Source organism: Mytilus californianus, unplaced genomic scaffold (genome assembly GCF_021869535.1).
Source record: "Mytilus californianus isolate M0D057914Y unplaced genomic scaffold, xbMytCali1.0.p SCAF_3, whole genome shotgun sequence".
Lineage (NCBI taxonomy): Eukaryota > Metazoa > Mollusca > Bivalvia > Mytilida > Mytilidae > Mytilus > Mytilus californianus.
Window position 1 is genome coordinate 89,709,286 of NW_026262679.1, and position 17,672 is coordinate 89,726,957.

At 29.1% G+C, this 17,672-nt stretch overlaps 1 long non-coding RNA gene across 17 annotated transcripts in view; it reads left to right on the forward strand.

Annotated features, from left to right (window-relative positions):
- The window catches only part of LOC127735357 (uncharacterized), a 62,994-nt gene that overhangs the window by 17,583 nt on the left and 27,739 nt on the right, over positions 1 to 17,672 (forward strand). For 5 of the 17 annotated variants that reach the window (XR_007998354.1, XR_007998336.1, XR_007998334.1 and 2 more), the window contains exons 2-5: positions 54 to 129; positions 438 to 507; positions 996 to 1,063; positions 13,430 to 13,504. This is a non-coding gene — a long non-coding RNA (uncharacterized LOC127735357). Of the gene's footprint in view, positions 1 to 53; positions 130 to 437; positions 508 to 995; positions 1,064 to 2,480; positions 2,554 to 3,682; positions 3,770 to 4,076; positions 4,153 to 4,460; positions 4,531 to 5,018; positions 5,087 to 7,706; positions 7,794 to 11,729; positions 11,817 to 13,429; positions 13,505 to 15,752; positions 15,840 to 17,672 lie in introns of those variants that run through there. The other 12 variants (XR_007998335.1, XR_007998333.1, XR_007998326.1 and 9 more) reach the window with 7 other exon arrangements.

Sequence of the window (17,672 nt, forward strand, 5' to 3'; positions counted from 1 at the left end):
TAGTCTGGATTAAAAGCTGAAATTAATGTTTATTTTTTTTGTTTTCATTACAGATACAGCCTAAATATGTAAGACTCCTATACCATGAAAGATGCTTCCATTGCAGATGCACATTAGGATAAGTCACATGTACGTATTTGGTCATTACAATTTTCCTTCAAACTATATTTATATTTGTTAGGTAATAAAAATCTGTTTTTTCCTGAAACAACAGATTGAAGCTTTATAACAAATTGGTCTAAAATTTCTTTCATTCAAATTTATACTCTTAATGCTGAATATTTTAATAAGAACGTATAGTAATTGTAATTATATACTTTTCTCTATTTTGGGATTTAACATAAAACATGCATCACATTATTTTCTGAATTGATTGCAACAGCAAAGAGTCTGGATTTAAAGCGTAAACTAATTAATAATTTTTGTTTCTGTTACAGATTATACAGCCTTAATATGTAACACTCCTATACCATGAAAGATGCTTTCACACATTAGGATGTTGCACATGTAGGTATTTGGTCATTACAATTGTTCTTAAAACTATGTTTATGTTTGTTAGGTAATAAAAATCCGTTTTTTCCTGAACAGTTTGACAAAAAGATGCTTTATGTTAAAATGGGTCTCGTAAAAGCAGACCTCTGCAGAGAGCAAACTTTAGATTTTGATATAACATTGATGAATTTAATGGGCGCTAATCTCGTAAAAGCAGATCCCCCAGCAGAGCTGATTACATAGTATGATAACTTGTGTTTATGGTAAAATGTATTTAGTTTTTTTGTCTGGCTCTATTTCATTATCAACCAATTTGAAACTTTATTACAAATTGGTCTCAAAAAAATTTCTTCAAATTTATACTCTAATGAAATATATTCTTAATGGAATGTATAGTAATTATAAATATTCTTGTCCAACATGCAAAGATTAAATTCTGAAAAAATTGGAACAGCAAATAGTCTGTATTTAAAGCTGATATTAATTTATAGTTTTTGTTAAAGATACATCTAAATATGTTGCACTCCTAGACAGAGAAGATGGATTCATGGCAGATAGGAAGACTCAACATGTAAGTATTTGGTCATTACAATTGTACTTAAAACTATGTTAATATTTGGAAGTCAATAAAAATCTGTTTTCACTGAAACAATAGCTTAAAATTTTATTACAGATTGGTCTAAAATATCTATTATTCGAATTTCAAATGTGGTATATTTTAATAAGAATGAAAGAGTAATTGTAAATTAATTGTCCGTAATTTAAGATTTGACATAAAACATGAATCACATTAATTTTTTAATTTTTTTAACAGCCATTAAATATTCTCTAAAGCTGATGCTAATTTAAATTTTTTCTTTTGTAACAGATACAGCCCAGATATGTTCCACTCCTACCCAATGAATATGGTTTCATGGTAGATGCACATTAGGATGTTTAACATGTAGGTAGTCATTACAATTGTACTTTAGACTATGTTTATATGTGTTGGGTAATAAATATCAGTTTTCTCTGGAACAAAAGCTTAAATAAAATATTATTTGAAATTAGTGTACATATTTCTTTTGTTCAAATTTATAATCTAGTGAAGTAAATTTTAACATGAATGCGTAGTAATTTTAAATATTCTTGTGTCCAATTTAGGATTTGACATAAAATATGAGTGACATTTATTTTATAATTGTTGCAACAGCCAATAGTCTCTATTTGAAGCTGATACTAATTGATGATTTTGTTTTGTTGTAGATACATCCTAAATATGTTACACTCCTAGACAATGAAGATGGTTTCATGGTAGATTGATCACACATCTGGATACGTAGCATGTAGGTATTTGGTATTTTTAATTGTACTTTAAACTATGTTTATATGGTTTGCAGGTAACAAAAATAAGTTTTCCCTGGAAGCTTAAATTAGATTTGATTACAAATTGATTTAAAATTTCTTCAATTAAAATGTATACTCTTATGAAGATTATTTTAATGATAATGTATAGAAATTGTTTATATACTTGTCTTCAAATTAGGATTTTTCATCAAAAATGCATCATATTAATTTTGAATTAATTGCAACAACCAATATTCTCTATTTAAAGCTGATACTGATTGATAGTTTTTGTTACAGATACAGACTAGATATGTTACCCTCCTAGACAATGAAGATGCTTTCATGGTATACAGCACACGAAGATTTGTATCATGTAGGTATTTGGTCATTATAATTGTACTTTTAACTCTTTTTATATGTGTTGGGTAACAAAAATCAGTTTTCCCGTTGAACAACAGTTTAAAATTTTATTACAAATTTGTCGAACATTTCTTTTATTCAAATATTTACTGTAATAAGTTAAGTAATTGTAAATATTCTAGTCTCCAATTTAGGATTTGACATATAACATGCATCACATTAATTTCTGAATTGATTGCAACATCAAATATTCCCTATTTAAAGCAGATACTAATTTACAACTTTTGTTTTTGTTACAGATAACGCCTAAATATGTTACACTCTTCGACAATGAAAATGGTTTCATTGTAGATAGCACATTAGGATTAGTCACATGTAGGTATTTATTCATTACAATTTTTTTATTTAAACTAGGTTTATTAGCTCACCTGGCCCACAGGGCCAAGTGAGCTTTTCTCATCACTTGGCATCCGTTGTCGTCCGTTAACTTTTACCAAAATCTCCTCTGAAACTACTGGGCCAAATTTAACCAAACTTGGCCACAATCATCACTAGGGTATCTCGTTTTAAAAATGTGTCCGATGACCCCGCCTGCCAACCAAGATGGCCGACATGGCTAAAAATAGAACATAGGGGTAAAATGCAGTTTTTGGCTTATATCTCTGAAACTAAAGCATTTAGAGCAAATCTGACTGGGTAAAAATGTTCATCAGGTTAAGATCTATCTGCCCTGAAATTTTCAGATGAATCAGACAACCCTTTGTTGGGTTGCTGCCCCTGAATTAGTAATTTTAAGGAAATTTGGCAGTTTTTTGTTATCTTGAATATTATTATAGATGGAGATAAACTGTAAACAGCCATTATGTTCAGCAAAGTCAGATCTACAAAGAAGTCAACATGACCAATATGGTCAATTGACCCCATAAGGAGTTATTGCCCTTTAAAGTCAAATTTAACAATTATTAGTAAATTTTTGTAATCTTTTACAAAAATCTTCTCTCCTGAAACAACTGAGACAAATTTAACCAAACTTGGCCACAATCATCACTAGGGTATCTAGTTTAATAAATGTGTCCGATGACCCTGCCTGCCAACCAACATGTCAGACATGGCTAAAAATAGAACTTTGGGGGAAATGCAGTTTTTGACTTGTATCTCTGAAACTAAAGCAAATGTATAACGGTTGCATTATTTCATGCATCAATTGTAAATAAAAATATCAGGTGAGCGACACAGGCTCCTTAGAGCCTCTAGTATTTGTTGGGCATTAAAATCAGTTTTCACTGAAACAACAGATTGAAGCTTTATAACAAATTGGTCTAAAATTTCTTTTATTCCTATTTATATCCTAATGAAGTATATTTTAATAAGAATGTATAGTTATTGTAAATATACGTCTCCAATTTAGGATTTGACATAAAACATGCATCACATTAATTTCTGAATTGATTGCAACAGCAAATAGCTTTGAATTTGAAGCTGAAACTAATTTAAAATATTTGTTTTTGTTACAGATTCTGCCTAAATATGTAAGACTCCTATACCATGAAAGATGCTTCCATTGCAGATAGCACATTAGGATTAGTCACATGTAGGTTTTTATTCATAACAATTGTTCTTAAAACTATGTTTATATTTGTTAGGTAATAAAAATCAGTTTTTCCTGGAACAACAGCTTGAAATTTTATTACAAATTGGTCCTACATTACATTTATTGAAATATTCACTGTAATGAGATATATTTTAATAAGAATGTATAGTGATTGTAAAAATTCTTGTCTCCAATTAAGGATTTGACATTACAACATGCATCACATTAATTTCTGAATTGATTGCAACAGCAAATAGTCTGGATTAAAAGCTGAAATTAATGTTTATTTTTTTTGTTTTCATTACAGATACAGCCTAAATATGTAAGACTCCTATACCATGAAAGATGCTTCCATTGCAGATGCACATTAGGATAAGTCACATGTACGTATTTGGTCATTACAATTTTCCTTCAAACTATATTTATATTTGTTAGGTAATAAAAATCTGTTTTTTCCTGAAACAACAGATTGAAGCTTTATAACAAATTGGTCTAAAATTTCTTTCATTCAAATTTATACTCTTAATGCTGAATATTTTAATAAGAACGTATAGTAATTGTAATTATATACTTTTCTCTATTTTGGGATTTAACATAAAACATGCATCACATTATTTTCTGAATTGATTGCAACAGCAAAGAGTCTGGATTTAAAGCGTAAACTAATTAATAATTTTTGTTTTTGTTACAGATTATACAGCCTTAATATGTAACACTCCTATACCATGAAAGATGCTTTCACACATTAGGATGTTGCACATGTAGGTATTTGGTCATTACAATTGTTCTTAAAACTATGTTTATGTTTGTTAGGTAATAAAAATCCGTTTTTTCCTGAACAGTTTGACAAAAAGATGCTTTATGTTAAAATGGGTCTCGTAAAAGCAGACCTCTGCAGAGAGCAAACTTTAGATTTTGATATAACATTGATGAATTTAATGGGCGCTAATCTCGTAAAAGCAGATCCCCCAGCAGAGCTGATTACATAGTATGATAACTTGTGTTTATGGTAAAATGTATTTAGTTTTTTTGTCTGGCTCTATTTCATTATCAACCAATTTGAAACTTTATTACAAATTGGTCTCAAAAAAATTTCTTCAAATTTATACTTTAATGAAATATATTCTTAATGGAATGTATAGTAATTATAAATATTCTTGTCCAACATGCAAAGATTAAATTCTGAAAAAATTGGAACAGCAAATAGTCTGTATTTAAAGCTGATATTAATTTATAGTTTTTGTTAAAGATACATCTAAATATGTTGCACTCCTAGACAGAGAAGATGGATTCATGGCAGATAGGAAGACTCAACATGTAAGTATTTGGTCATTACAATTGTACTTAAAACTATGTTAATATTTGGAAGTCAATAAAAATCTGTTTTCACTGAAACAATAGCTTAAAATTTTATTACAGATTGGTCTAAAATATCTATTATTCGAATTTCAAATGTGGTATATTTTAATAAGAATGAAAGAGTAATTGTAAATTAATTGTCCGTAATTTAAGATTTGACATAAAACATGAATCACATTAATTTTTTAATTTTTTTAACAGCCATTAAATATTCTCTAAAGCTGATGCTAATTTAAATTTTTTCTTTTGTAACAGATACAGCCCAGATATGTTCCACTCCTACCCAATGAATATGGTTTCATGGTAGATGCACATTAGGATGTTTAACATGTAGGTAGTCATTACAATTGTACTTTAGACTATGTTTATATGTGTTGGGTAATAAATATCAGTTTTCTCTGGAACAAAAGCTTAAATAAAATATTATTTGAAATTAGTGTACATATTTCTTTTGTTCAAATTTATAATCTAGTGAAGTAAATTTTAACATGAATGCGTAGTAATTTTAAATATTCTTGTGTCCAATTTAGGATTTGACATAAAATATGAGTGACATTTATTTTATAATTGTTGCAACAGCCAATAGTCTCTATTTGAAGCTGATACTAATTGATGATTTTGTTTTGTTGTAGATACATCCTAAATATGTTACACTCCTAGACAATGAAGATGGTTTCATGGTAGATTGATCACACATCTGGATACGTAGCATGTAGGTATTTGGTATTTTTAATTGTACTTTAAACTATGTTTATATGGTTTGCAGGTAACAAAAATAAGTTTTCCCTGGAAGCTTAAATTAGATTTGATTACAAATTGATTTAAAATTTCTTCAATTAAAATGTATACTCTTATGAAGATTATTTTAATGATAATGTATAGAAATTGTTTATATACTTGTCTTCAAATTAGGATTTTTCATCAAAAATGCATCATATTAATTTTGAATTAATTGCAACAACCAATATTCTCTATTTAAAGCTGATACTGATTGATAGTTTTTGTTACAGATACAGACTAGATATGTTACCCTCCTAGACAATGAAGATGCTTTCATGGTATACAGCACACGAAGATTTGTATCATGTAGGTATTTGGTCATTATAATTGTACTTTTAACTCTTTTTATATGTGTTGGGTAACAAAAATCAGTTTTCCCGTTGAACAACAGTTTAAAATTTTATTACAAATTTGTCGAACATTTCTTTTATTCAAATATTTACTGTAATAAGTTAAGTAATTGTAAATATTCTAGTCTCCAATTTAGGATTTGACATATAACATGCATCACATTAATTTCTGAATTGATTGCAACATCAAATATTCCCTATTTAAAGCAGATACTAATTTACAACTTTTGTTTTTGTTACAGATAACGCCTAAATATGTTACACTCTTCGACAATGAAAATGGTTTCATTGTAGATAGCACATTAGGATTAGTCACATGTAGGTATTTATTCATTACAATTTTTTTATTTAAACTAGGTTTATTAGCTCACCTGGCCCACAGGGCCAAGTGAGCTTTTCTCATCACTTGGCATCCGTTGTCGTCCGTTAACTTTTACCAAAATCTCCTCTGAAACTACTGGGCCAAATTTAACCAAACTTGGCCACAATCATCACTAGGGTATCTCGTTTAAAAATGTGTCTGATGACCCCGCCTGCCAACCAAGATGGCCGACATGGCTAAAAATAGAACATAGGGGTAAAATGCAGTTTTTGGCTTATATCTCTGAAACTAAAGCATTTAGAGCAAATCTGACCATGGGTAAAAATGTTCATCAGGTGAAGATCTATCTGCCCTGAAATTTTCAGATGAATCAGACAACCCTTTGTTGGGTTGCTGCCCCTGAATTAGTAATTTTAAGGAAATTTTGCAGTTTTTTGTTATCTTGAATATTATTATAGATGGAGATAAACTGTAAACAGCCATTATGTTCAGCAAAGTCAGATCTACAAAGAAGTCAACATGACCAATATGGTCAATTGACCCCATAAGGAGTTATTGCCCTTTAAAGTCAAATTTAACAATTATTCGTAAATTTTTGTAATCTTTTACAAAAATCTTCTCTCCTGAAACAACTGAGACAAATTTAACCAAACTTGGCCACATTCATCACTAGGGAATCTAGTTTAATAAATGTGTCCGATGACCCTGCCTGTCAACCAACATGTCAGACATGGCTAAAAATAGAACTTTGGGGGAAATGCAGTATTTGACTTGTATCTTTGAAACTAAAGCAAATGTATAACGGTTGCATTATTTCATGCATCAATTGTAAATAAAAATATCAGGTGAGCGACACAGGCTCCTTAGAGCCTCTAGTATTTGTTAGGCATTAAAATCAGTTTTCACTGAAACAACAGATTGAAGCTTTATAACAAATTGGTCTAAAATTTCTTTTATTCCTATTTATATCCTAATGAAGTATATTTTAATAAGAATGTATAGTTATTGTAAATATACGTCTCCAATTTAGGATTTGACATAAAACATGCATCACATTAATTTCTGAATTGATTGCAACAGCAAATAGCTTTGAATTTAAAGCTGAAACTAATTTAAAATATTTGTTTTTGTTACAGATTCTGCCTAAATATGTAAGACTCCTATACCATGAAAGATGCTTCCATTGCAGATAGCACATTAGGATTAGTCACATGTAGGTTTTTATTCATAACAATTGTTCTTAAAACTATGTTTATATTTGTTAGGTAATAAAAATCAGTTTTTCCTGGAACAACAGCTTGAAATTTTATTACAAATTGGTCCTACATTACATTTATTGAAATATTCACTGTAATGAGATATATTTTAATAAGAATGTATAGTGATTGTAAAAATTCTTGTCTCCAATTAAGGATTTGACATTACAACATGCATCACATTAATTTCTGAATTGATTGCAACAGCAAATAGTCTGGATTAAAAGCTGAAATTAATGTTTATTTTTTTTGTTTTCATTACAGATACAGCCTGAATATGTAAGACTCCTATACCATGAAAGATGCTTCCATTGCAGATGCACATTAGGATAAGTCACATGTACGTATTTGGTCATTACAATTTTCCTTCAAACTATATTTATATTTGTTAGGTAATAAAAATCTGTTTTTTCCTGAAACAACAGATTGAAGCTTTATAACAAATTGGTCTAAAATTTCTTTCATTCAAATTTATACTCTTAATGCTGAATATTTTAATAAGAACGTATAGTAATTGTAATTATATACTTTTCTCTATTTTGGGATTTAACATAAAACATGCATCACATTATTTTCTGAATTGATTGCAACAGCAAAGAGTCTGGATTTAAAGCGTAAACTATTAATAATTTTTGTTTTTGTTACAGATTATACAGCCTTAATATGTAACACTCCTATACCATGAAAGATGCTTTCACACATTAGGATGTTGCACATGTAGGTATTTGGTCATTACAATTGTTCTTAAAACTATGTTTATGTTTGTTAGGTAATAAAAATCCGTTTTTTCCTGAACAGTTTGACAAAAAGATGCTTTATGTTAAAATGGGTCTCGTAAAAGCAGACCTCTGCAGAGAGCAAACTTTAGATTTTGATATAACATTGATGAATTTAATGGGCGCAAATCTCGTAAAAGCAGATCCCCCAGCAGAGCTGATTACATAGTATGATAACTTGTGTTTATGGTAAAATGTATTTAGTTTTTTTGTCTGGCTCTATTTCATTATCAACCAATTTGAAACTTTATTACAAATTGGTCTCAAAAAAATTTCTTCAAATTTATACTCTAATGAAATATATTCTTAATGGAATGTATAGTAATTATAAATATTCTTGTCCAACATGCAAAGATTAAATTCTGAAAAAATTGGAACAGCAAATAGTCTGTATTTAAAGCTGATATTAATTTATAGTTTTTGTTAAAGATACATCTAAATATGTTGCACTCCTAGACAGAGAAGATGGATTCATGGCAGATAGGAAGAGTCAACATGTAAGTATTTGGTCATTACAATTGTACTTAAAACTATGTTAATATTTGGAAGTCAATAAAAATCTGTTTTCACTGAAACAATAGCTTAAAATTTTATTACAGATTGGTCTAAAATATCTTTTATTCGAATTTCAAATGTGGTATATTTTAATAAGAATGAAAGAGTAATTGTAAATTAATTGTCCGTAATTTAAGATTTGACATAAAACATGAATCACATTAATTTTTTAATTTTTTTAACAGCCATTAAATATTCTCTAAAGCTGATGCTAATTTAAATTTTTTCTTTTGTAACAGATACAGCCCAGATATGTTCCACTCCTACCCAATGAATATGGTTTCATGGTAGATGCACATTAGGATGTTTAACATGTAGGTAGTCATTACAATTGTACTTTAGACTATGTTTATATGTGTTGGGTAATAAATATCAGTTTTCTCTGGAACAAAAGCTTAAATAAAATATTATTTGAAATTAGTGTACATATTTCTTTTGTTCAAATTTATAATCTAGTGAAGTAAATTTTAACATGAATGCGTAGTAATTTTAAATATTCTTGTGTCCAATTTAGGATTTGACATAAAATATGAGTGACATTTATTTTATAATTGTTGCAACAGCCAATAGTCTCTATTTGAAGCTGATACTAATTGATGATTTGGTTTTGTTATAGATACAGCCTAAATATGTTACACTCCTAGACAATGAAGATGGTTTCATGGTAGATTGATCACACATCTGGATACGTAGCATGTAGGTATTTGGTATTTTTAATTGTACTTTAAACTATGTTTATATGGTTTGCAGGTAACAAAAATAAGTTTTCCCTGAAAGCTTAAATTAGATTTGATTACAAATTGATTTAAAATTTCTTCAATTAAAATGTATACTCTTATGAAGATTATTTTAATGATAATGTATAGAAATTGTTTATATACTTGTCTTCAAATTAGGATTTTTCATCAAAAATGCATCATATTAATTTTGAATTAATTGCAACAACCAATATTCTCTATTTAAAGCTGATACTGATTTAGAGTTTTTGTTACAGATACAGACTAGATATGTTACCCTCCTAGACAATGAAGATGCTTTCATGGTATACAGCACACGAAGATTTGTATCATGTAGGTATTTGGTCATTATAATTGTACTTTTAACTCTTTTTATATGTGTTGGGTAACAAAAATCAGTTTTCCCGTTGAACAACAGTTTAAAATTTTATTACAAATTTGTCGAACATTTCTTTTATTCAAATATTTACTGTAATAAGTTAAGTAATTGTAAATATTCTAGTCTCCAATTTAGGATTTGACATAAAACATGCATCACATTAATTTCTGAATTGATTGCAACATCAAATATTCCCTATTTAAAGCTGATACTAATTTACAACTTTTGTTTTTGTTACAGATAACGCCTAAATATGTTACACTCTTCGACAATGAAAATGGTTTCATTGTAGATAGCACATTAGGATTAGTCACATGTAGGTATTTATTCATTACAATTTTTTTATTTAAACTAGGTTTATTAGCTCACCTGGCCCACAGGGCCAAGTGAGCTTTTCTCATCACTTGGCATCCGTCGTCGTCCGTTAACTTTTACCAAAATCTCCTCTGAAACTACTGGGCCAAATTTAACCAAACTTGGCCACAATCATCACTAGGGTATCTCGTTTTAAAATGTGTCCGATGACCCCGCCTGCCAACCAAGATGGCCGACATGGCTAAAAATAGAACATAGGGGTAAAATGCAGTTTTTGGCTTATATCTCTGAAACTAAAGCATTTAGAGCAAATCTGACCATGGGTAAAAATGTTCATCAGGTGAAGATCTATCTGCCCTGAAATTTTCAGATGAATCAGACAACCCTTTGTTGGGTTGCTGCCCCTGAATTAGTAATTTTAAGGAAATTTTGCAGTTTTTTGTTATCTTGAATATTATTATAGATGGAGATAAACTGTAAACAGCCATTATGTTCAGCAAAGTCAGATCTACAAAGAAGTCAACATGACCAATATGGTCAATTGACCCCATAAGGAGTTATTGCCCTTTAAAGTCAAATTTAACAATTATTCGTAAATTTTTGTAATCTTTTACAAAAATCTTCTCTCCTGAAACAACTGAGACGAATTTAACCAAACTTGGCCACATTCATCACTAGGGTATCTAGTTTAATAAATGTGTCCGATGACCCTGCCTGTCAACCAACATGTCAGACATGGCTTAAAATAGAACTTTGGGGGAAATGCAGTATTTGACTTGTATCTCTGAAACTAAAGCAAATGTATAACGGTTGCATTATTTCATGCATCAATTGTAAATAAAAATATCAGGTGAGCGACACAGGCTCCTTAGAGCCTCTAGTATTTGTTAGGCATTAAAATCAGTTTTCACTGAAACAACAGATTGAAGCTTTATAACAAATTGGTCTAAAATTTCTTTTATTCCTATTTATATCCTAATGAAGTATATTTTAATAAGAATGTATAGTTATTGTAAATATACGTCTCCAATTTAGGATTTGACATAAAACATGCATCACATTAATTTCTGAATTGATTGCAACAGCAAATAGCTTTGAATTTAAAGCTGAAACTTATTTAAAATATTTGTTTTTGTTACAGATTCTGCCTAAATATGTAAGACTCCTATACCATGAAAGATGCTTCCATTGCAGATAGCACATTAGGATTAGTCACATGTAGGTTTTTATTCATAACAATTGTTCTTAAAACTATGTTTATATTTGTTAGGTAATAAAAATCAGTTTTTCCTGGAACAACAGCTTGAAATTTTATTACAAATTGGTCCTACATTACATTTATTGAAATATTCACTGTAATGAGATATATTTTAATAAGAATGTATAGTGATTGTAAAAATTCTTGTCTCCAATTAAGGATTTGACATTACAACATGCATCACATTAATTTCTGAATTGATTGCAACAGCAAATAGTCTGGATTAAAAGCTGAAATTAATGTTTATTTTTTTTGTTTTCATTACAGATACAGCCTGAATATGTAAGACTCCTATACCATGAAAGATGCTTCCATTGCAGATGCACATTAGGATAAGTCACATGTACGTATTTGGTCATTACAATTTTCCTTCAAACTATATTTATATTTGTTAGGTAATAAAAATCTGTTTTTTCCTGAAACAACAGATTGAAGCTTTATAACAAATTGGTCTAAAATTTCTTTCATTCAAATTTATACTCTTAATGCTGAATATTTTAATAAGAACGTATAGTAATTGTAATTATATACTTTTCTCTATTTTGGGATTTAACATAAAACATGCATCACAGTATTTTCTGAATTGATTGCAACAGCAAAGAGTCTGGATTTAAAGCGTAAACTATTAATAATTTTTGTTTTTGTTACAGATTATACAGCCTTAATATGTAACACTCCTATACCATGAAAGATGCTTTCACACATTAGGATGTTGCACATGTAGGTATTTGGTCATTACAATTGTTCTTAAAACTATGTTTATGTTTGTTAGGTAATAAAAATCCGTTTTTTCCTGAACAGTTTGACAAAAAGATGCTTTATGTTAAAATGGGTCTCGTAAAAGCAGACCTCTGCAGAGAGCAAACTTTAGATTTTGATATAACATTGATGAATTTAATGGGCGCAAATCTCGTAAAAGCAGATCCCCCAGCAGAGCTGATTACATAGTATGATAACTTGTGTTTATGGTAAAATGTATTTAGTTTTTTTGTCTGGCTCTATTTCATTATCAACCAATTTGAAACTTTATTACAAATTGGTCTCAAAAAAATTTCTTCAAATTTATACTCTAATGAAATATATTCTTAATGGAATGTATAGTAATTATAAATATTCTTGTCCAACATGCAAAGATTAAATTCTGAAAAAATTGGAACAGCAAATAGTCTGTATTTAAAGCTGATATTAATTTATAGTTTTTGTTAAAGATACATCTAAATATGTTGCACTCCTAGACAGAGAAGATGGATTCATGGCAGATAGGAAGAGTCAACATGTAAGTATTTGGTCATTACAATTGTACTTAAAACTATGTTAATATTTGGAAGTCAATAAAAATCTGTTTTCACTGAAACAATAGCTTAAAATTTTATTACAGATTGGTCTAAAATATCTTTTATTCGAATTTCAAATGTGGTATATTTTAATAAGAATGAAAGAGTAATTGTAAATTAATTGTCCGTAATTTAAGATTTGACATAAAACATGAATCACATTAATTTTTTAATTTTTTTAACAGCCATTAAATATTCTCTAAAGCTGATGCTAATTTAAATTTTTTCTTTTGTAACAGATACAGCCCAGATATGTTCCACTCCTACCCAATGAATATGGTTTCATGGTAGATGCACATTAGGATGTTTAACATGTAGGTAGTCATTACAATTGTACTTTAGACTATGTTTATATGTGTTGGGTAATAAATATCAGTTTTCTCTGGAACAAAAGCTTAAATAAAATATTATTTGAAATTAGTGTACATATTTCTTTTGTTCAAATTTATAATCTAGTGAAGTAAATTTTAACATGAATGCGTAGTAATTTTAAATATTCTTGTGTCCAATTTAGGATTTGACATAAAATATGAGTGACATTTATTTTATAATTGTTGCAACAGCCAATAGTCTCTATTTGAAGCTGATACTAATTGATGATTTGGTTTTGTTATAGATACAGCCTAAATATGTTACACTCCTAGACAATGAAGATGGTTTCATGGTAGATTGATCACACATCTGGATACGTAGCATGTAGGTATTTGGTATTTTTAATTGTACTTTAAACTATGTTTATATGGTTTGCAGGTAACAAAAATAAGTTTTCCCTGGAAGCTTAAATTAGATTTGATTACAAATTGATTTAAAATTTCTTCAATTAAAATGTATACTCTTATGAAGATTATTTTAATGATAATGTATAGAAATTGTTTATATACTTGTCTTCAAATTAGGATTTTTCATCAAAAATGCATCATATTAATTTTGAATTAATTGCAACAACCAATATTCTCTATTTAAAGCTGATACTGATTTAGAGTTTTTGTTACAGATACAGACTAGATATGTTACCCTCCTAGACAATGAAGATGCTTTCATGGTATACAGCACACGAAGATTTGTATCATGTAGGTATTTGGTCATTATAATTGTACTTTTAACTCTTTTTATATGTGTTGGGTAACAAAAATCAGTTTTCCCGTTGAACAACAGTTTAAAATTTTATTACAAATTTGTCGAACATTTCTTTTATTCAAATATTTACTGTAATAAGTTAAGTAATTGTAAATATTCTAGTCTCCAATTTAGGATTTGACATAAAACATGCATCACATTAATTTCTGAATTGATTGCAACATCAAATATTCCCTATTTAAAGCTGATACTAATTTACAACTTTTGTTTTTGTTACAGATAACGCCTAAATATGTTACACTCTTCGACAATGAAAATGGTTTCATTGTAGATAGCACATTAGGATTAGTCACATGTAGGTATTTATTCATTACAATTTTTTTATTTAAACTAGGTTTATTAGCTCACCTGGCCCAAAGGGCCAAGTGAGCTTTTCTCATCACTTGGCATCCGTCGTCGTCCGTTAACTTTTACCAAAATCTCCTCTGAAACTACTGGGCCAAATTTAACCAAACTTGGCCACAATCATCACTAGGGTATCTCGTTTTAAAATGTGTCCGATGACCCCGCCTGCCAACCAAGATGGCCGACATGGCTAAAAATAGAACATAGGGGTAAAATGCAGTTTTTGGCTTATATCTCTGAAACTAAAGCATTTAGAGCAAATCTGACCATGGGTAAAAATGTTCATCAGGTGTAGATCTATCTGCCCTGAAATTTTCAGATGAATCAGACAACCCTTTGTTGGGTTGCTGCCCCTGAATTAGTAATTTTAAGGAAATTTTGCAGTTTTTTGTTATCTTGAATATTATTATAGATGGAGATAAACTGTAAACAGCCATTATGTTCAGCAAAGTCAGATCTACAAAGAAGTCAACATGACCAATATGGTCAATTGACCCCATAAGGAGTTATTGCCCTTTAAAGTCAAATTTAACAATTATTCGTAAATTTTTGTAATCTTTTACAAAAATCTTCTCTCCTGAAACAACTGAGACAAATTTAACCAAACTTGGCCACATTCATCACTAGGGTATCTAGTTTAATAAATGTGTCCGATGACCCTGCCTGTCAACCAACATGTCAGACATGGCTAAAAATAGAACTTTGGGGGAAATGCAGTATTTGACTTGTATCTCTGAAACTAAAGCAAATGTATAACGGTTGCATTATTTCATGCATCAATTGTAAATAAAAATATCAGGTGAGCGACACAGGCTCCTTAGAGCCTCTAGTATTTGTTAGGCATTAAAATCAGTTTTCACTGAAACAACAGATTGAAGCTTTATAACAAATTGGTCTAAAATTTCTTTTATTCCTATTTATATCCTAATGAAGTATATTTTAATAAGAATGTATAGTTATTGTAAATATACGTCTCCAATTTAGGATTTGACATAAAACATGCATCACATTAATTTCTGAATTGATTGCAACAGCAAATAGCTTTGAATTTAAAGCTGAAACTAATTTAAAATATTTGTTTTTGTTACAGATTCTGCCTAAATATGTAAGACTCCTATACCATGAAAGATGCTTCCATTGCAGATAGCACATTAGGATTAGTCACATGTAGGTTTTTATTCATAACAATTGTTCTTAAAACTATGTTTATATTTGTTAGGTAATAAAAATCAGTTTTTCCTGGAACAACAGCTTGAAATTTTATTACAAATTGGTCCTACATTACATTTATTGAAATATTCACTGTAATGAGATATATTTTAATAAGAATGTATAGTGATTGTAAAAATTCTTGTCTCCAATTAAGGATTTGACATTACAACATGCATCACATTAATTTCTGAATTGATTGCAACAGCAAATAGTCTGGATTAAAAGCTGAAATTAATGTTTATTTTTTTTGTTTTCATTACAGATACAGCCTGAATATGTAAGACTCCTATACCATGAAAGATGCTTCCATTGCAGATGCACATTAGGATAAGTCACATGTACGTATTTGGTCATTACAATTTTCCTTCAAACTGTATTTATATTTGTTAGGTAATAAAAATCTGTTTTTTCCTGAAACAACAGATTGAAGCTTTATAACAAATTGGTCTAAAATTTCTTTCATTCAAATTTATACTCTTAATGCTGAATATTTTAATAAGAACGTATAGTAATTGTAATTATATACTTTTCTCTATTTTGGGATTTAACATAAAACATGCATCACAGTATTTTCTGAATTGATTGCAACAGCAAAGAGTCTGGATTTAAAGCGTAAACTATTAATAATTTTTGTTTTTGTTACAGATTATACAGCCTTAATATGTAACACTCCTATACCATGAAAGATGCTTTCACACATTAGGATGTTGCACATGTAGGTATTTGGTCATTACAATTGTTCTTAAAACTATGTTTATGTTTGTTAGGTAATAAAAATCCGTTTTTTCCTGAACAGTTTGACAAAAAGATGCTTTATGTTAAAATGGGTCTCGTAAAAGCAGACCTCTGCAGAGAGCAAACTTTAGATTTTGATATAACATTGATGAATTTAATGGGCGCAAATCTCGTAAAAGCAGATCCCCCAGCAGAGCTGATTACATAGTATGATAACTTGTGTTTATGGTAAAATGTATTTAGTTTTTTTGTCTGGCTCTATTTCATTATCAACCAATTTGAAACTTTATTACAAATTGGTCTCAAAAAAATTTCTTCAAATTTATACTCTAATGAAATATATTCTTAATGGAATGTATAGTAATTATAAATATTCTTGTCCAACATGCAAAGATTAAATTCTGAAAAAATTGGAACAGCAAATAGTCTGTATTTAAAGCTGATATTAATTTATAGTTTTTGTTAAAGATACATCTAAATATGTTGCACTCCTAGACAGAGAAGATGGATTCATGGCAGATAGGAAGAGTCAACATGTAAGTATTTGGTCATTACAATTGTACTTAAAACTATGTTAATATTTGGAAGTCAATAAAAATCTGTTTTCACTGAAACAATAGCTTAAAATTTTATTACAGATTGGTCTAAAATATCTTTTATTCGAATTTCAAATGTGGTATATTTTAATAAGAATGAAAGAGTAATTGTAAATTAATTGTCCGCAATTTAAGATTTGACATAAAACATGAATCACATTAATTTTTTAATTTTTTTAACAGCCATTAAATATTCTCTAAAGCTGATGCTAATTTAAATTTTTTCTTTTGTAACAGATACAGCCCAGATATGTTCCACTCCTACCCAATGAATATGGTTTCATGGTAGATGCACATTAGGATGTTTAACATGTAGGTAGTCATTACATTTGTACTTTAGACTATGTTTATATGTGTTGGGTAATAAATATCAGTTTTCTCTGGAACAAAAGCTTAAATAAAATATTATTTGAAATTAGTGTACATATTTCTTTTGTTCAAATTTATAATCTAGTGA